At 39.0% G+C, this 21,846-nt stretch overlaps 1 protein-coding gene across 11 annotated transcripts in view; it reads left to right on the top strand.

The window, feature by feature from the left end:
• Window positions 1-21,846, top strand: part of SOX5 (SRY-box transcription factor 5) — a 999,607-nt gene that overhangs the window by 140,002 nt on the left and 837,759 nt on the right. For 7 of the 11 annotated variants that reach the window (XM_047787389.1, XM_047787388.1, XM_047787383.1 and 4 more), the window contains exon 2: window positions 7,538-7,618. The exons of 1 other annotated variant lie outside the window; for it this stretch is intronic. The gene's annotated coding sequence lies outside the window, so the exon portion shown is untranslated. The remainder of the gene's footprint in view (window positions 1-7,537; window positions 7,619-21,846) is intronic. 3 more of the 11 variants (XM_047787393.1, XM_047787392.1, XM_047787390.1) reach the window with 1 other exon arrangement.

Consider the following 21,846-nt stretch of genomic DNA (forward strand, 5'->3'; position numbering starts at 1 on the left):
TGTCTAAACCCCAGCATCCTGGCTAAATTCCTATGTAGATGAGTGATGATATTCCATCTGCCATGTTCTTTTTTTTTTTTTTTTCCTTTTAGGGCCACACCCATGGCATATGAAGGTTCCTAGGCTAAGGGTTGAATTGGAGCTACAGCTGCCAGCCGATACCACAGCCACAGCAACATCAGATCTGAGCCGCATCTCCGACTTACACCACAGCTCATGGCAACGCTGGATCCTTAACCCACTGACCAAGGCCAGGGACCGAACCTGCGTCTCATGGATGCTAGTCAGATTTGTTAACCACTGAGCCACAATGGGAACTCCAAAAAAAACCTTAATATTTTTATTCCTGATTGTGTAGTTCAGTGTCATCAGACCTCAATTCTAGGTCCTGACTCACTTATAACCTGGTACAAGTTAACTTTGCCTCTCTGAAATGAATTTTCTATAAAAGGTGAATAATAGTCTAGGTAATTGTTAAGCCTATTTATAATTATAACAGATTATAACTTGCTGATGTTCCATATCCTTGATAAATGGAATAAGAGAAAAAATTTTATCCAGGTTTCAAAACTTTTCATATTTCTATTCACTTTAATATATTAGAAAACACATTCTCTTAGACATTATCTCTAAAGTTGTCTATCTGAAAAAGTGTGTATCAAATGATAGAAATCTTGGTGTTTCAAATAGGAGTGAGGTATTTTTTTCTCCCTCACCAATCTCAGTTCACATCCTAGTTATCTTTTTAGTGGTGATATGAACATATATGTAGTTCTAGATGGAGAAAATAGGAGTTTTTTGGGGAAAAACAGTACAGTATCTCAAATAGCTTCAATTATTTTGATGTTTATATTTTTGATTTACCAAATCTCACACTTTTGCATAAATATTCAGTAGTACATGATTCATGACACCCTTCACTCAAACTGATTATATGATGACACCGTCAGAATGTGATAAATTATGTATATTTGATGTTATATGTAAAGCAACTACAATAAAAGCTATACAAAGAGACACTCAAAATATTATAAATAAATCAAAATTGAATTATGAAACATGCAGAAGGAAGGCAGGAAAAAAACTCAGAAATGAAAAATAGAGAAAAACAGAAAACAATAAATAAAATTACAGACTTTAGCCTTTACGTATCAATAATTACATTAAATGTAAATGGTCAATATACAACAATTAAAAGACATTGTCAGAGTGTATTAAAAGATAGCACCCAACTGTAATGCTGTCTCTTTATAAATTCTCTTCAGATAAAATGATATTGGTAAGGTGAAAGTAGGGAATGGATAATGAGTTATCATGCAAACGTTAATGAAAAGAAAATAGGAATAGCTATATTAATATAAAATACAGTGGACTTTGGAGCAAAGAAAATTACTAATAACAGAAAGGGATACTATATAATGATAGAAGAGTTATTCCATCAAAAAGACATGGCATGGAGTTTCCATTGTGGATCAGCAGGTTAAGAATCTGACTAGTATCAGAGTTCCCATTGTGGCTCAGTGGTTAACGAATCCAACTAGGAAACATGAGATTGCAGGTTTGATCCCTGGCCTCGCTCAGTGGGTTAAGGATCTGGCGTTGCCATGAGCTGTGGTGTGGGTCACAGATGTGGCTCGGATCCTGCATTGCTGTGGCTCTGGCATAGGCCGGCAGCTATATCTTCGATTCGACCCCTAGCCTGGGAACCTCCATGTGCTGCGGGAGCGGCCCTAGAAAAGGCAATAAGACAAAAAAAAAAAAAAAATGACTAGTATCCATGAGGATGTGGGCTTGATCCCTGGCTTTGCTCAGTGGGTTAAGGATCTGGCATTGCCACGAGCTGTGGTGTAGGTTGCAGATGTGGCTTAGATCTGGTGTTGCTGTGACTCGGGTGTAGGTCAGCAGCTGCACCTCCGATTAGACCCCTTGCCTGGGAACTTCCATATGCCACAGGTGCAGCCCTAAGAAAAAAGAAAAAGAAAAAGGCATGGCAATCCTAAATGTTTAGGCACTGAATTACTGATCTGCAAAAAATGACATATTTGAAAAAAAGAAATAGAAAAAATTAGTGAATATAATTGAAGACTTCAACACCCCTATCTTTCAACTGATAGAAAACTAGACATAATATCAGCAAGGATATAGAATACTCAACAATATCAGTAATCAACAGACTTTAATTGACATTCACAGAACACCACCAATAGCAACAGGACACATATTCTTTCCATGTGACCATGGAAATGAACCACGATAGACCATATTCTAGATCAGAAAACAAAGTCTCAACAAATTTAACATTAAAGTCATTAAGAATATATATTTTGACTACCATGGAATCAAATTAGAAATCCATAACTGAAAGATAATATGTAAATCTTTGAACAACTGAAAATTTAGCAACGTATATTTCAAATAATCCCTGGGTCACAAAAGACATCTCAAGGAAAATAAAAAATATATTGAACCAAATGAAAATAAAACTGCAGCATCAAAATTTGTGGGTCATAGGAAAAGAAGTCCTGAGAGGAATTTTTATAGCACCAAATGCAAACGTTAGAAAAAGGAAAAGTCTCTGATCTCATCTAACTTTCCACCTCAAGAACCTAGAAAAGGAAGAACTGAATATACCCAAAGCAAGCAGAAGGAAGGAAAGAAATGATAATGTTAAGAACAAAAATCAATGAAATTAAAAATAGAAAAAGTCAATGAAAAATCTTGTTATTTAAAAAGATTTATAAAATTGACAGACCTCTAGCAAGACTAACAAAGATAAAGCAGACAAGACACAAATTACCACTGTGAAGAATAAAAATAAAAATATCACTGCAGACCCTGCAGACATCAAAAGAATAATATGAGTATACTAGAAGCAGCTCTCTGCACATAAATTTGATGACTTAGATGAAATGGATCAAGTCCCCAAATCACAGAAACTACTATAACTCACCCAATATTAAATAAATAATTTAAATAATAACTGTTAAAGAAATTGAATAAGTAATTTTAACATTAAAAAAAATCCAGTCCCAGGTATATTCAATAAAGGATTCTAACAAACATTTAAAGAAGTAACACCAATTCTACAAAAGCTCTTCCAGAAAACCATTCATTTTATGAAAGTGGTATTACCCACATACAAAACCTGACAAACATAGATATAGAAAACTGGAGACAAATATCTTACATGAACACAGACACAGAGATCCTTAACAAAATATTAGCAAATAGAATTCAGCAACATATATAACAACATATGTACTGTGACTAGGTAGGATTTATTTCAGGGGTGTAAGGTTGGCTTAGTACTTGCAAAACTGTCAGTGCAGTACACCGTGTTAACAGGCTAAAGAAAAAACATCATATGATTCTGTCAATTCATGAAGAAAAAGCATTTGACAAAATTCACCACTCATTTATGATCAAAACTCTCAGAAAAATAAGAACAGAGAATTTCCTCAAGTTGACATAAAGCATCTGAAATAAAACTCATGAATTCTATAATTAACATTACTCTTGATGATGAATTATTTCCTTTCAGATCAGGAACAAGGTCAAGAATATCTGCACTCACCATTTTTATATTTAATATAGTGCTAGAATATCCACCCAGTACAAAAAGACAGTAGAAGGAAATGAAAAGCATAGATATCAAGATGGAAGAAATAAAATTATCTCTATTTATTGGTAGCTTGATTATGTAGAAAATCCCAAGGAACTTAAAAAACAAAAGCAAAGTAGTAGGATATAAGGTAAACATAATAAAAGTCAGCTATCTTCCTATGTAATAGCATAGAACGTCTGAACACCAAAGCTAAAATTATAGTATCATTTATAATCACTCAAAAAATTAAATGTGCAAGGAGGTTCCCTTGTGGCTTAGTGGTAGCAAACTCAAGTAGTTTCCATGAGGATGCAGGTTTGATCCCTGGCCTTCCTTAGTGGGTTAAGGATCGGACGTCACAGTGAGCTGTGGTGTAGGTTGCAGATGTGGCTCAGATTCAGCTTTGCTGTGACTGTCTTGTAGGCCAGCAGCTGCAGCTCCCATCTGATCCCTAGCCTGAGAACTTTCATATGCAGTGGGTGTGGCCTGTAAAAAAATTAAATACTCAAGTATAAATCTAATGAAATATGTATAGGACGTGTATGCTCAAAGCCCCGCAACAGTAATGGAAAATCTAAATAAAGAGATATACCATGTTCATGGATTGCAAGACTTGCCATAAAAAATATATCAATTCTACAAGAAGGGATATATAGGTTTTTTTGTTTTTCTTTTTATGGCCACACCTGAAGAATATGGAAGTTCCTGGGTTAGGAATTGAATCAGAGCTGCTGTTACAGACCTACACCACAGCCACAGTAACCCCAGATCCATAACCCACTGAGTGAGGCCAGGGATTGAACCCTCATCCTCATGGACATTATGTTGGGTTCTTAACCTGCTGAGCCACAATGGGAACTTCAAAAATTATGATTTTAGTTTCTTTCTTATTTATTTATTTATTTATTTATTTATTTATTTATTTATTTATTTAGCTGCTCCGATGGCATGTGGAAATTCTCGGGACAGGGATTGAACCTGTGTCACAGCAGTGACCTAAGCCACAACACTGACAGCACTGGATCCTTAACCTGCTGAACTACTATGGAATTCTCTGATATATAGGTTTCATACAATTTTTATCAAACTTCCAGCAGATATTTTTTGGTATATATAGACCATATTATTCTAAAATTTGTATGAAAAGGCAAGGGAATCAAAATAGCTTATAAGAATTTTTAAATACAAGAAGGTGGGAAATTGATGAAATCTACCCAATTTCAATGTTTATCATATAGCTATAGGAATCAAGACTGTGCGATCTTGGGAGAGGGTTACATATATGTATCAATGGAATAGAATAGAGAACTCAGAAATTGACCCATGAAAATATATCCAGTTGACTTTTGATGAAGGTGCTAAACCAGTTCAATGGAGGGAAACTTTTCAATAAATGATTTTGGAGCAGTTAGACATCCATAGCAAAAAAATGAACCCTGACCCAAATTTTACATCTTATACAAAAATTAAAATATATCAAGAACTTAAATGTAAAATTTAAAAATATATTTTTATTTTAAGAAAAGAAAAATCTTCAGGATCCAGAGCTATGGAAAGCATTTTTAGATTTTATACTAAAAGCATGATTCATAAAATGAAAAAGATTGATAAATTTACTTTATCAAAATGAAAAATTTTGCTCTGTGAAAGACCCTCTTAGAAAATGAAAAGACAGGCTACAGACTGACAGAAAATATTTGCAAACTATATATTTTGACTGCAATTAAGGATTAATATTAAGAACAATCTTTCAAAACTCTACAATAAAAAATGAAACAATCCAATTAGAAAATAGAAAAAAGCCATAAATATTTCATGGGAAATACTATGTACGGATAGTATTATAAGCACATGAAAAGATGTTTGACATCATAAATAATTAGAGAAAAAGTAGAATGGCTAAAATAAGAAATAGTGACAACACCAAATGCTGGCAGGGATTGCAGAAACTGGCTTGCTGATGGACATGTAAGATGGTGCAACCATTTTGCAAAATAGTTTGACAGGTTTTTAAGGAAAACTTAACATACAACCACCATAAAACCCAGCGATTACTCTCCCAGGGATTTATCTCAGAGAAAGGAAGACTTATGCTCACACAAAAACCTGTATACAAACGATTATAGCAGCTTTACTTATAATAACCCCAAACTAGAAACAATACAGTGTCCATCAGTGGGCGAATAGCTAAATGATCTAAACAATACTCAGCAATAAAAATGGAGGAACTCTTGATACACACACCAACCTGGATGAATATCCAGAAAATTGTGTTGTATGATTTCATTTGTATAATATTCTTTTTTGGCTGCCTGGCAGCATATGGAGTTCTGGGCCAGGGATCAGATCCGAGCGACAGTTGAGACCTAAGCCGCAGATGTGGCAACGCCAGGCCAGGGCTGGAACCTGCATCCCAGTGTTCCCAAGATGCCAATCCCATTGAGCCACAATGGGAACTCCTCATTTGTATAGTATTCTTGAAATGATAAAATTACAGAATTTGTACTTTAGTGGTTTTCAGGAGGCAGGGTGGGAGGGCTATAAAAAGGCAACCTGAGGAGTTCCTGTCGTGGCTCAGTGGTTAATGAATCCGACTAGGAACCATGAGGTTGTGGGTTCCATCCCTGGCCTTGCTCAGTGGGTTAAGGATCCGGCGTTGCCGTGAGCTGTGGTGTAGATTGCAGACGAAGCTCAGATCCTGTGTTGCTGTGGCTCTGACGTAGGCCTGAGGCTACAACTCCGATTAGACCCCTGGCCTGGGAACCTCCATATGTCATGGGTATGGCCCTAGAAAAAAGGCAAAAAGACCAAAAAAAAAAAAAATGCAACCTGAGAGACTGATATGGTGATGGAAATATCCTGTATCTTAACTCTATCAATGACAATATCTTGGTTTTGATATTGTACCTGAGCTTTGTAAGATGTTACCATTGCGGGGAAACAGGATCAAAATTATAGGGGATTTCTTTGCATTATTTCTGACAACTGCATGCAAATCTACAATTATCTCAAACTAAAATATTTGATTAAAGAAAAGGCAACCTTCTAATGGCTTCTAGATTAACATTCAAAGCCTTTTCAACCATAGTCATACCCTGCTTCTCTCTCCCTGGCATATCATGCTGCAGCCACAGTGGCCTTTTTGCTGCTCCTGGCCTTGCTTAGGAGGCTCTCACCACAGGGCCTTTGTACTTGCTATTCTCTCTGCCTGGAAAGTGCCTCTGTTTGGCTCACTCACTTTATCCTGGTCTCTGCTCAAATCTTGCCTTATCAGAGTGGTTATTTTCCTTGAATAGTCTCTAAAATAACAGCCCAGTTACAATCTATTCATTACTTGGGTTTATTTTTCTTCTCTCATTAGAAACAGGTTTGGTGCTTTTAAGAATTTCAAATTTTTAGGGTAGGAACCTTAAATTCCCTACTATGCTTCTTTTTTTCTATGTGTTCTTCTGGGATTTAGAGCATTTGATTTAAGAAAAACAGACTAGGAGTTTCCATGGTGGTGCAATGGGATCGGTGGCATCTCTGCAGTGCCAGGACGCAGATTTGACCCCTGGCCTGGCACAGTGAGTTAGAGGATCTGGCATTGCAGCAGCTGTGGCATAGGTGGCAATTGTGGCTCAGATCTGATCCCTGGCCTTGGAACTCCATATGCTAAGGGGAGGCCAAAAAAGGAAAACACACACACACACACACACAAAACAACCAAGAAAACCCCAAACAAACTGATTCATTCTATTTTCTTTCCTTCTGTTGATGGCTCTGTAACTTTCTAGATGGAATTTAAGGGTTCTATAATAGTAGATGCTATGTATTCTGTCAGGCTCAGTTTATCACAATCAACTGCAATTTCCCCAAACAGCTAAGATTTGAGAGTTGTCCTCCTCACACATGAATCTGCCTCTAAGTTACTTAGCTCTAATTTTCTTCTAGGCTTTTTAATCAGTCCACGGTGTAAAGCCACCCTTCAAGAGGATCCTTAGAAGTCTTGGACAGGCTTCCTGCATGTGGTAGGTATGTGTCTACACCCTGAATATGCAAGAAATGTAACTTGTTTTATTTTCTGTAGTTAAATCTGAATTATATTTTAATCCTCCATTTAACCATGTGGAAGCAGTTGGAGGTTACATCCTAATTCTAGATGAGGCTGTGAGAACAAAGGGTGACAGGTCTGTTCCTAGGCTGTCATCTCATCTCTCCATCAGTCACATTTGTCCTTCCATCCTTTGTCAGTACTTGCGAGTCATTGCTAAGGCACACCTAGATCTTCCTTTGAGGATCGTCTCCTCTCTTACTCTTGGCTTCTTCCAGATACTTTTTGGGCACAGTCCTGATGAACCAGAAGAAACTCTCTGGAGTGGCCTAAAGCTCTTTCCTCCTTGGGTGTTACTCTGAAGCATGTGGTCCTTATTCTATTGCTCCTGTGTCCTGCTATTGCATGAGGGTTGTGGTAAACTGGTCAGGTCCATCCGCCTGCACGTAGCACTTAGTCATTTCTAAGGTCCAGGCTCCATCCAACCAATAAACTCCCCCCTCCCCGCCATTATCTCCCACCAGTATATTTGAGATTTCTCTCTGTAACAGTACTTTGAACAGGCACAACTTAGGAAATCAATCAAAACCGAATTTACTTTTTTTGTTGTTGTTTCTTTAAAATGAATAGAGAAAGGGAGGGCTGGATATTCCCTTTTCTCTGGATAAAATTTAGGTCCTAGGTAGGCTCCATCTCTAATAGAATTACTCTTAGATTAAAAAAAAAATCTATCCATACTTTAAATCACAAACATAGTCTACATTCAGAAATTGGAATGTCCAGGGGTTCCTAATGTGATACAGAGGGTTAAGAATCTGACTGCAGCTGCTTGGCTCACTGCAGATGTACAGGGTCAATTCCTAGCCTGGCTCAGTGGGTTAAAGGATCTGTCATTGCTGCAGCTGTGGTGTAGGTTGCAGCTGGGGCTCAGATTCAGTCCCTGGCCTGGGAACTTACCTATGCCGTGGGTGCAGCCATTTAAAAAAAAATACAATGTCCAATTTCAGAACATAGTCATAGGTTGAAAGTTAATTCAGTATCCAATCATCTTTCCTTCCCTGTATGAGGCCATTTTTGGATTAGGCTATTGCAGTGGGAGAGGGTGTGTTGTTTTTTTTCTGTCTTTTACCTCCTCCCCCATTTGCTATCTGCTATTGCTAAATCCTAAGGATTTGGAACATGGGGAAGAAAAAGGAGTGACTTAAGGCTGTTTATTCCTTGAACTGGTACTCTGTTAAGCTGACTTCAGCTTTCTGGACCTGGCAGATGTTTTATTAAACAAGTGGCCAATCGGCCACTTTGGGGAGGACATCAGTGGCTCCCCTGCTGGACCCATTTGTCTTCAACTCTCCTGATCTGGACAGGGCTTCTCCTCAGCTGTCCATTCCCTACTCAGCGCCTAGTTTTCAGCTAGTCCATCCCACATGAACTCATATTTGGTGTATCAAGAATACTTCTAGCTGGTCATCTTGGCCTTCAGATCAGCTCTCTCATTCCTGCTTCATGAAAACATACATCTCATGAACCTCCAAGGGCAAGAGGAGGTGCGAATACTTCTCCAATTCCAGAACTGCTTCTTGCCTGACCCTCTTGTCCTCCAGATTTCCAAGACGGGAGTCACTCTGCAATCCATGGGGTTTCCCAAACTCCAGAGGATACATCTAGGCTGTCTAAATTCCCCTTTGAAGCATCTCTAAAGAAAATAGCCCCTTCCATCCTTCTTGCTTGGGGTGAGGTGACGCTTGCCATTGGGCAGCAGCTCAATCCAAGAACACCTTATAAAGCTTCTTCTCACCTCTGTTCTTCTGCTCCTTTACATTCTTTTGTTGGATTTTAGATGCATCCAGCCATTTCTTTTTTTTTTTTTTAAATCTGGATTTTGATCTAGCCCTTTACTTTGGAATTTCATACCTGTTCAGTAAAATACCTCAACTAGAGGCATTGGAAGATTGGAAGTTGAATCTTCCAATCAAATAGTCTGGTCATTCTACGCTACTAGGGAGAGTTATGGTAGTGGAGGGAGGAGTAGAGTTTCAGTCATCTCATCTCCCACTTATTTCTAGATTCACTAATGTCTATACATGCCTTGACTACCTTATTTCCACTCAGAGGTATCTAAATTTGCTTTTTGTAGATAAATAGGAGGATCTCACCTAAGTTGGTTTTCAGTGTGTGAAAATCATTCTAATCTTCCAGAGTGTCTTAGGCTTTTGAAACTGAAGACCTAATAATGGACCCTACTCCATCCCCATGCTTCCCTGCTCTGCCAACAATTTTCTAACGAAAATTGAGTGTTGAGTATAGCGACTTGGCTGATTGAATGGAGAAAGATGCAAGATTCAAGGAGTAAGATATTTCAAATATTATACCCTTTATGATAAAAAAGTATTGCCTGCCCTCTTTTGAGTATCTACCATGTGATTTTTTAACCCTTATAATGGCACTGCCTCCTTTAGAGTAAGGATTTGCCAATTGAGAAAACCAGGTACATTAGTTTGCTAGGGCCACTCTGATGAAGTACCACAAGTGGGGTGGCTTAAGAAATAGGAGTTCATTGTCTCACAGTTCTGGAGGATAGAAGTCCAAAATCAAGGTGTTGGCAGGGTTGGTTCTTTCTGAGGGCAGTGAGGGAAGGATCTGTTCCAGACACCCATCCTTGGCTTGTAGATGGCATCGTCTCCCTTTCTCTTCACGTCATCTTTCCTCTGAGTGTTTGCTCCATGTTCAAGTTTCCTTTTTTCTAAGAACACCTGTTGCATCGGATTAGGACCCATATTAATGCCCTCATCTTAACATAACTAATTATATCTGCAGTGACTCTATTTTGAAATGTCACATTCCAAAATACTAGGAGTTAAGACTTCAATATGTGAATTTGTGGGCGGGACACAATTTAGCCCATAACACTAGGGTTCAAAGAGCCTCAGTAACTTAACGTCACACAGATGTTGAAATGCCACTGTGAGGGTTCTTTATCACTATGCTGTAACTCTACAGCTGTGTCCTTTCTGCTGTCCTGCACTTCGTCTTAGGGGATTCTTGCACACAGCCCTGTGCAACGAGGGGAATGCTGCTTTGCCTTTAAATGACCAGACCAGACTGGCTGGGACCAGCAAAGGAGATGAGACTTAGATCTAGGTCATACTGTTGCATGAACTTAGATAATGCACCTTACACAAAGGAGGAACAGGAACATGTTTGTGGAGAGATGCAATCTAATGCCATCATATCATAGGCTGGAAAATGAATTTATAGCTGAACTAGAGGTATAGGTTATGAAAAATACAGCTGGATCTGAAACTACTAAAATGGTGTCAATGTAAGTTTGGTCATGTTAGTTGTATGACCTGTCATTTGCGATTTTGATGCTCTTGATCTGTATTCATAACTAAATATGCCGTGTGTGTATGGTCTCCTTCATGTAGAGCATATTTGAACAGTGTGTAATAAAACAACATATTTAAATCATGCAAAGGAAAAAGAATAAAATGTTTGCTCTAAAGTTCCTGCAGGCATTTACTAGATAATGATAATGATAGCTTTACTAAAAAAGGATAAAATATGTTCAGCTTCAATGAGGATTATATTTAGGAGAATTATCAGATTATTTTGGATATTTTCCTTATAAAAACAATTCTTTAGTGCATAATGGGTAGAAGATAGGAATTATAATAGTGATTCAGAGACATGGCTTCATGCATATGAACATAATTTGAGTCTTATAGCACTCAGCACTGTTTTATTACAGATGGCAAAACATTTTTATTATTCCTTTTAGTTAGTGCTTGAAGTATATACCTATGGAAATAAGTCTATTATAAGATTTTTCTTGCCAAAACTCTAATAGATGCTCACTTACTGAGAAATATGTGCAGTGAGAAATATTTAAGAAAAATACACTATAATGAAGCTGCACTAATGATATTTATTTAGTTAATTGTGTACAGGAATCTAAACATGATTTCAAGTAAAGTAGACTGTTGGTCATGTAAATAAGCCTGGCACAGGTGTGCAGAATTTTAAGAGAATTAGAGAGCAGATATAATGAAAATTAGAGTAGGCCTCAAAGAAATATTTTGTTATAAATTAGATTTCCCATCGCAAAACACATACAGCTCCATAAGAAAAAGTATTTTTTTAAAAAAGGGTAAAAAATTGCTAATAATACCAATAACCAAAAGCAATAACAGTAACTTTTTGATATATTTGCTTCTCCGCCTTTTCCATTCATTAGTTCAGGTGAGGATTACTGAGCACTTTAATGCAGGTACTTGGGAAATAAAGATGGCTAGGACAAGGTTTCTGCCTTGAAGGAGATTTTAATTTATCAGAGGAAACAGCAGATGAGTCCCTGTAATAGGTGATAAGTACAACGCTGGAGGAGCGAGGGCCAAAGATCCTGCTGTAATGTGTTAGTATGCGTGTTAGTACAGCTTTGTCAGGTATGAGAAGACTTTAACAGGTAAGTCGGGACAGAAATATGTGAAGAAATCTGTTAGAAAAAAGCAGAAAATACATTTCAGTTAGAGGAAGGAACATCTGCTAGGGTATGGGATGACTGAAATAACATCATAAAGAACTGTAAATAATGCAACATGTCTGGAACCACAGAAAATGAAGTTGGAGAAGTAGGTGGAGGTGGTATCATGGAAGGATTCATGCCAATTATCCTATTGGCAGGAAAGATTTTCACATAGGTAAGGAAGATGTTATAGAATTTCATTTTAGAAAAAAATCGATCTTTAGCAGTGTGATTGGATGGATGGCTTAGAAACTGCAAACCCCAGGAACTGAAGGTTTGTAAGGAATCAGATATACCAAGAAGTTTAAATAAAGCTTAAATAAAAAACGCTTGGCTTGCATGGGCCTCTAGCAGTATTTTGGTGGGGACTCTAAAATATGTTCTTGTGGTCGTATGTTTTTATGAAATTTGCCAAGATTATGAGTTTTCAACTTCAGTGAGTTATGAGTGCTTTCTCTTTCTATGTTACTACCCCTCTGTTAATGATTCTCCTAATGTTGGGTGGCATTGGTGACACACATTTTGTCGGCACGATTTTACCTTCTTTTTTTTAAAGGGGTCCCAAATTATCTAAGTGTAGGCTTCACTTTTCAGATCTGGTCCCAAGATAGTGCAGGAATCCAGAAGAGAAATGGCAGGTTCTTAATCCAAGATAGAGCTGTAGAGCTTAAGTAGAAAAAGACATAGAAGATGAAGGGGGAGGAATTATTGGAGTGAGGGAAAAGATAGTGCCAAGATTTTCTCCCTTCTGTAACTTGATGAATAGTAGGGCTGTTAACAGAAAGAAAAAATGATAGGGGCGGGTTACTGTTGTAGGTAACATTTTACTGAACATGTTTATGTGTATGTATGTTTTCATATTTGGGGGTTTACAAAAGTCAATTTACTATATCAAAGTGTGTTAAGTATCTTAATGCATTTTGTTGTCTGTTAACCACATTGCTTCCCAGATAGACTGTGCCATTTAACACTACTGTAGTTAATGTAGAAATGGGTTTTCCACTAGCATTGAACATTATAATTTTAACTTTTTACAAACTAAATTATTGGATAAAATCAGCACCTCACTTTCATTTTACTAGGAGGTACAATAAATGTGATCAGTTATTGTGAGCTCTCTAAAGAAATCTACTTCTCAGGGGTAGTTGTTGTGATCTTTATACAACACATATAAGCTATGTGTAATTTTTAGAGATAATATGGTATTAGATTGCAATTGGTATGTTTCTGAGAGTCAGCACAGGAGAAAATCCCATTAAATTTAAATTTTGGGGTTACTTTCTTCTCTTATTTCCATAGGCTCTTTGGAAAGCTAGGTTCCAAATGTGTGTTTCCACAGTCTGCCTGCCAGTAGCTAACTCAGCATGCTCTTCTCAACAATTATCTTGTTTTTTAGCTGCTGAAATATGTGGCAATTTAAAAATTTTTGTTTCATTCCACATTTTGTTTACACTTTAGATGCAGAAGGTCTTTGTTTGTCTAAGAAAATTGGTACTAACAGTTTTGTAATTCCAAAAACAAAATTTGCCCCAAACACCATTCTTTTGTATCTTTCACTGCATTCTTCAATTTTTGTTAATTACAAATTGGACTCCCTATGTCTTAAAATAAAATTCCTTTAGCAGATATTTATAATCACAATTATTGACAAATATCTGATATTTGCTATTTAAAAAACATTTGTTCAACCAGAATAGAAGTTATTTCACCAGACCTAAAAACTAAGCTTCAGGGTCCTTTAGTCCTATGAGTTCTGTCTCAGGTTTGGGGAGTAGCTGTAGGCAATGTGTTCAGATAATGATATATTTTGTTAAATTTGCAATCCATGCTATTTTAAGTGCAATCATTTATGGCCAGTGCCTCCACTTTAACCTTTCTCCTTCTTTTTTCTGTTTTGCGGTGGCATAAGAGAGGCCGTGGCTTTGTTTGGGTGGTGGTGGTTGACCAAAAGGGAGTCAAACTGGGGGTACAGTGATTTTAAATTAAGTGGGACATAGTTAATGTTGTTTGCAAACACTTCTATGTATAGTGAAGCCATTGGTGACCTTCCACTTTGACAGTTTACTTGAGCTTTGTGACACACAGAGGCCAGAGGCTGTATTGCCCTGTGGATAAGTCCTACAGCACTGACACCAGACACAACTAGGTTTGAAATATACAGAGTTAGAAGCTATTCTGTGGAATACCTTTCTTGTTATAAACAGGCTATAGTTTGTGTTAATACCCAGTCACAGTAGATAGTCTCTCCTGATAGGAATATTTTTTTCATTCTTTTATTTAAAAATTACTTTTTTCTTTTTTTTCTTTTTACGGCCGCACCCACCACATATGGATATTCCCATGCTACGAATCAAATCAGTGCTGCAGCTGCAGGTTTATGCCACAGCCACAGCAACACTGGATTCGATCCACATCCGTGACCTACGCTGCAGCTTGTGGTGATATAGGATCCTTAACCCACTGAGAGGGGCCAGGGATCAAATTTACATCCTCATGGAGACTATATTGGGTCCTTAACCTGCTGAGCCATGATGGGAATTACTTTCATTTTTTTAGTTTTATTGGAGAATAGTTGACTTAACTATGTTGTGATAATTTCTGCTGTACAACAGAGTGATTCAATTATACATGTATAAACATTCATTCTTTTTCAGATTCTTTTCCCACGTAGACCATCACAAAAGATTGGGTAGAGTTCCCTGTGCTATACTATAGGCCCCTGTTGGCCAATCATTCCATATACTAGTATACCAGTTAGGAATTTAGTGACTAATGCATTTTATGCTTTTATTAATGCATCATATTTTTCTTTTTTGATGAATATTATATAAATATAATTTCTCAAATGTCTGTGTTTTTAGAGCACAAACTTGTAACTGTAATACAACTTCAGGCAGTGAGTACCCTGTGTTGTGCATGTGTATGTTTTCTGAATCCAAATTAGGAATAGTTAAAAACACAAATTGATGAAACATACTAGAGAAAAGAATGTATTGTCTTTCCTTTTTCTCTGTAGAAACTGATATTTACAAAGAGGCAATCAAAGAGTATGTAGCCAGTGACTATAAAAGCATTAGGTGTGGTCAGGGAACTAGTTAATATGAATATTACTTTTTTTCCCAGATTTTATGATGTTTGTGATATTTCTCAACATTTTAAAGTAGTAATTTGTGATTTTTCCATTGTAAAGAAGTATTCATTTTCGTGTTAAAATAATTTTAATTTGTATTCTCTTTCTAATATTGCATAAGCTTTGTTCCCCCTCCAAAAAAAACCCTTGAATTAAATGCTTATTAAATATTTAGATACCATGAAATTAAGGGTTACTTTTAGCCCAGCCTGGAACCTAGTGTGTATCTGTCACTCATTATATGTTTGGAGTTGAATGTGTCTTCATAATAACAATTATTTTCGTTCAATGATGACTGGTACTTCATATGGACATTCAGTAATATCTCTCAGCTGCAGCTAAGAAGAATTTCTACCTTCTTAGGCTCTTGAGGCGAAACCATCCATTGTCTAGAACCTTTTCTTATGGGTAAAAAACTGCTAAAGGTGCTTCATTTAACCAGGGATTTGACCTATGAAAATAACATTCACTTCCTCATTTGCCTCAACCATCTTTTGTGGCTTCACTTGTCAAAAAAAAGAAAAAGGGCGGGGGGAGGAAGAAGGAGAGAGGTAGAAAAGGAGGGGGAGGCAAAGGGAGGAGTGAGAGAGAGAAGCCTCAGAAGTCCAGAGTCTCTGGTCAGATGGGATTATAATGTAATGTTAGGAGAGTCTTTGAACAGGTGCCTCAAGTTCTACAAAATGTCCAGGATACAATTAGCACTCCCAGGATAGTAGCGTACTACCATTAGGGCTTTCCAAATGGTAAATTTCCAACAATAATTTATGTAGTAATATGTTGTTTTGGGGCAAGGACGCCTGTCTGTGTTTTCGACAATTCCTCATCACAGGGCAGTACTTTTCCAGGAATTAAACCCATCATCTTCCCTTGGGAAACACATTTTACATTTTAACCTTTTAGCTGTCTCACAAAAACCCTGTGTCCCAAGCATCTCTGTGCTCACCCATCTGCCACTTGTACCTGCAAATTTAGGCACACCCTGCACACAAACAATATCCTCTGAAAGTGTCCATGTGGGGCCCAAATGGACAGGAAGCTCACAGAGATGCATCCAGGGGTAATTGTTCCTACACCATTCACCTGATTCCTTCTAAGTGGGTGGATGGATGACTTGAAAAGTGTGAGCTGGAGGAAGCCTGAGCATGTACATGTGAGCAAGCAGGGGCCGCTGCATGCCGGCACCCACGGGGTTAACCAGAGTTGCCAGCATGAACAATGGAAACCGGGCAGCTCTAAATGAAATGAGCTGAATATTTCATTCGGCCACTCAGCTGCCTGCTCCAATTGCCTCCTTTACTAAAATAAGAGCTTAATCTAAAGTGACAACAACATCAGTTTCTGTGTGCTCCAGTCACACTGAACATGACTTCCTTAACATAAACACTATTTACATGGACCGTCTGGATATAGGAGGGAATCAGGAGCGTGCCCAGCTAAGACACAGGGTACAATGAAGGACGAGAAGCAGGCAGCTGAGAATTAACATCAGCAAATGAAAGCCTGACCCTCAGAGGGCATGTCCCTGATACGTTTTAAAATGAGAGAGCATTGCACCAGTAACCTTAGCCTTTGTAAAGACTATGCCATTTAAAATAAAATGGCACCTTTTCAGTTTAGACACTTAACCAAATGCATTATGTCTGACCCATTTTCCAACTTACGTGACACGAGAGGATGGATCCCTCTCTGCAATTATTAGAATCTTTCAAACAATTGCAACCAATCACCTCCCTCCCCAGACATCTTCTCATAGCAGCCTGTACTTCTTTGAGATAAAGAGGGCATTTCGTTCAGTGAGGGCAGGCCAGACAGAGCCGGCAGGGGAGTGGGAGAGAAGATGTGACCTTTGAACTGAAGGTTTGATGTCAGTGCTGCGGTACCCAGGAAATCCCTGTTTGAAAGTGGTTTTCTGCTTGAGAGTTCTGGAAGATTAGAAGCAGGAGTGTGACAAGGTACCAGCCTGTCAGGGTCTACAAAATAACACAAGTTACTTCTTTGCAGCATCCCAGGTATAGGTAATGAGGGAGAGAGCAGTCCTGAATATGCATTATTGATGGTTTATTTCCACAAGGGAGGATGCTGCAGTGTTAATTATTTCACCATGTTAGCGATACTCTGAGAATTTTAAAGGTCACAAAATGTAGAAATATTTAACTGAACCCAGTTAGAATTATTGGCAGTTAATGGTGTTCAGTGGTTTTGCCACCAGCTTCATGGATAAGGAAAGTAAGGCACAGAGAGTGTGCTCATGTACATGAAGTCACACAGAGACTTGGCAAGCAAAAGGGAAAGAATTGTTTTTGGCCAATTATTTCTGCTTCCTTTAAGTCACCAAATACTCTCTTTACTAAAATGGCTGTTTTCTTAAAATTTCCCTTGATTGGGCCTTTATAGAAGGCTGATACCAGACACTGATTTGTGCTTCTGGGCTCCAAAGACCTGAGGCTGCTGACAAAATAGTGCTCTTTAAAAAAAAAAATAAATAAAAGTAAAGAAAATGCAGTTCTGGGTTATCTGTTCTTGTCCTCTAGGCTCTGTGCCTGAGTGAATATCCCTGCCTCCCCACCCCTGTGATGGCACATTTTAGATAAAGCTCTTATTCACTGAAGAAGAAAAGGATTGATCATTTAAAACAAGTTTCTTTTTTAGGAAAGGTAGAGTGAGTGACAGTAAGAAAAACGGGAGAATCATCAATATCTAGCTGTCCTTAGTGGAGTAGTCATTAATCAACAGGCATTGATTGAGAATCTGTGAGATCTGTCAAGCATTATTTTAGGGGAGAGAAAATTGTCTCTGGCTTCCTGAAGCCCACCATGTAGTGAAAACATTTGTCATAGTTTGGGAAAAAAAATTTTAGGGAGTTCCCCTTGTCACTCAGTGGGTTAAGAACCCAACATAGTGTCCATGAGGAGGCAGGTCCAATCCCTGGCCTCGCTCAATGTGTTAAGGACCCAGTGTTGCCACAAGCTGTGGTGTAGGTTGCAGATGTGGTTTGGATCTGGCATTGCTGTGGCTGTGGTATAGGCTTGCAGCTGCAGCTCCGATTCATCCCCTAGGCTGGGTACTTCAAAGGTGTGGCCCTAAAAAAAAGAAGACTGTAGACTTCTGCAGAAAGCCAGTAAGAATATCATGATTGTCATGATTGTGAACAAATAAAAATACTGTTTTTGTTGAAAGAGCACACATCTATTGTGTATTCATCTTCATTCTTTTTTTTTTTTTTTTTGTCTTTTTGCTATTTCTTTTGGGCCGCTCCCGCGGCATATGGAGGTTCCCAGGCTAGGGGTCAAATCGGAGCTGTAGCCACTGGCCTACACCAGAGCCACAGCAACGCGGGATCCGAGCCGCATCTGCAACCTACACCACAGCTCACGGCAACGCCGGATCGTTAACCCACTGAGCAAGGGCAGGGACCGAACCCACAACCTCATGGTTCCTAGTCGGATTCATTAACCCCTGCGCCACGACGGGAACTCCGATCTTCATTCTTAATTTCAGGGAGATGTGAACAAGGGGATGCCCTTTTGCTCATCCCTTAATGGGCACTAATGGGCTCTTTTAGGGGTATTATTCCAGGTGTGCCCCCAAAAGGATTACATGTTTTCTCACAGTCTGATGGGGATACCCAACACTTGTACAAATATCCGTTGTACAGCTTGGCAGATGCCTTTAGTAAGGTTGGTACCCAATGCCAGAGCACCCAGGAAAGGTGAAAATAAGCACACCTGCCCTGGGAGACCTCTTCCAATGACAGAGACCCTGACATTCCCCCCACCACTCCCCAGTAGTAGCTTCAGCTCAATCTGGACAGTTAACAGATGTCAGCCAGGAATGGCAGCCGCAGTGGGAGTAAGGCCCCTGCACACATTGTGGGAAGCAGCCTCTGCACAAATTTTCTTGAAATCAGTAGAATTTGCTGAAGGAGAGAGGGAAGCTGACCTTTGCCTGGCACTTCTCTCTCCTGTGTCTTGGCTTCTCTCCACTACAGTACAGGTCTTGATGACTTCTTTTTCTTTCTCAGGTGAGGATAGCCTTGCCTTCTCTTGGGATGTCCCTACGCTCTGTTGCCCCTTCGTGTGAAGGGACATGATTTGCCAGAGAGAGAGGGATGTGGGATTTCTCTTGTTCTAAGTGATAAAACCCATTCTGAAGAGTCTCAGGGCTCTAAGGAGAAAACGCTTGAAATAGACTCAGGTGGTCTGCCGTCTCTTCCATTTTCTTCCAGTCACCTTTCCCCTAATTAATCCCATTCTCAGTTCTGAATTACTATGCTCTTGTTTTCCTAATGCAGGTGTTTTAAGAATGTTTTGCCACCCTTAACTTCATGTAGGTGCATGTAAACCATTGCTTATAAAATTAATCATAAAAGCCCTTTGCTAGTGTCATTTTAAACTTTCAGGGGAAAATGCGTGTTGTATTGTATGTGTTGTGTTTGGTTTTAGCTCTTCTTCCTTCTTTGAAGATGAGGGAAAAAATTCTCTCTTGCTAAAATAGAAGACAGTATTGTGTCATAATTTTTTGAAAATAAACTTTTTTTTGCTATTTTAAAATATAACTCCCACACTGAATATTAGTTTTCAAGAAAAGGATAATGTTTTGAAGCATAATCTGGATATAAGATTATGTATCACACAAGTTTCTGTTGAATCACTTAAGGTCTTTATTGTAAGTTTTTCACAGTTAATTACTAGCACAAGAATGAACTTTTCACATCTTGTTCAAACATCTAGTTATTGGGGGAGGGACAGGGACGAGTGATAGATTCAGCAGGTGACCCTCAAACTGTTTATCCTCCAAGTCCTTACAACAGTGTTTCCTATAATATCGGGTTGTCATTCTGTTATTTCTGACCCTGATTGGCCTATAAATGCATCCCGTCGGCAAGACCACAACCCCAAAAGTCAGCATCGTGATTTTGCAGCAGCTGTTGCTGCAGAAGGTAAGTGCCGTGCCGATATTGATGAGCTTGCTAATTTGTTTAGTAGACAGAATTTAGAATGGGGAACAGGATTTGTCTGCTAGCTGTCATCATCCATCAGCCCCAGGCTGCCCCAGGCAGTGGGTTTGCTTTTTGCCAGCTTCTAATTTTGCTTTATTTTCCCCTAGCTTCAGTCTACTTTATTCGTTTACTATAATTGGGAGAGTGGTGGCTGAGATAGGGAAAAAAATACTCACGGCCCACACTGGAGATTGGAAGGCTCTTCTTTGCTTTGGTTCCCTGATATCAGTGGATTCAGACTGGACCTGTGGATCTGTTGATTAATGGAGTTAGTAAATGAAGACCATGCTTTCCTGTGGGGGTCCTGTAGCACTGTGTGATTGGAAGACTTGCCAAAACTGCCCTCAGCCCTTCATGCTTTTCCCAGTTTCCACCAAGAACAGAATTTATATTGGTAGATTTGTTCCTTGGGGGGTTCTCATTCAATCTGTTTAAAAAATTTGTTTTGAGTGCTCACTATGTATTAGTTACTATTATAGATGGCTGGACATATGTTGGTGAACAAGACAGAAAGAGCCCCGCTCTGAAAGTGCTTAGGTTCTAGGGGTGAAGATAGAAATAAACAGACAAATGTACAACACTTCAAGAAAGTGATCAACCAAGTGAAGGAAATACAGTAGAGTAAGACATAGGGTTGGAAGTTCTATCTCAGATAAAGAGGACAGGGAGAATTCTCTGAGGACGTGACTTGAGGGATGACAAGTCATGTGAAGATCGACGGGGAGACTTTAGGGAGAGGAAATGGCAAAAGTAAGGACCCAGAAGAGACACTGAGCTTATTATGTTCCAGGAACATCAAGAAAGCCAGTGTCCTTAAAGCAGATGGTGGGTGGTGCTGGTGGGAGGGAGTGTTAGGGAGATGGTGTTGGAGAGGAAGGCAGGGTCAGCTCACTTGGATTGTATTTTAAATCTGATGGGAAGCTGGTTGTGAGTGACTTGGTCAGATGCACATTTTATTTTATTTTTTGCTTTTTAGGGCCGCACCCTCGGCATATGAATGTTCCCAGGCTAGGGGTCAGATCAGAGCTACAGCTGCCAGCCTACATGACAGCCAAAGGAACGTGGGATCCAAGCCATGTCTGTGACCTACACCACAGCTCACGGCAATGCCAGGTCCCCTACCCACTGAGTGAGGCCAGGGATCAACCCTGCGTCCTCAGGAATACCAGTCAGATTCGTTTCCGCTGTGCCACAACGGAAGCTCCAGATGCACATTTTAAAAAGCTTACTTTGGCTACTGTGGGGAGAGCAGACTGTAGGGGGACAGAAATGAAAGCAGACAGATTAGTAGGGGATTCCATTGTGGTAGTTCAGTTAGAGGTGATTCTGACTTGTACTAGAGTGACAGTAGTAGGGTTAATAGGAAATAACCAAACGGTATTTATTTCATGTATTTTGAATAGCTCTAGCTGATGGTTTGGGTGTGGGGGCAGGGGATACAGAAAGGAGAACAGTCAAGGGTGATGCCTACTTAGATGTCTTGATTTCAAGTGTTGAATGATCAGAGTGCCTGTAATTAACTCATACATATCATGGAAGGATGTATAGGGTGGGGAGA

Source organism: Phacochoerus africanus, chromosome 7 (genome assembly GCF_016906955.1).
Source record: "Phacochoerus africanus isolate WHEZ1 chromosome 7, ROS_Pafr_v1, whole genome shotgun sequence".
In the NCBI taxonomy this organism is placed as follows: Eukaryota; Metazoa; Chordata; class Mammalia; order Artiodactyla; family Suidae; genus Phacochoerus; species Phacochoerus africanus.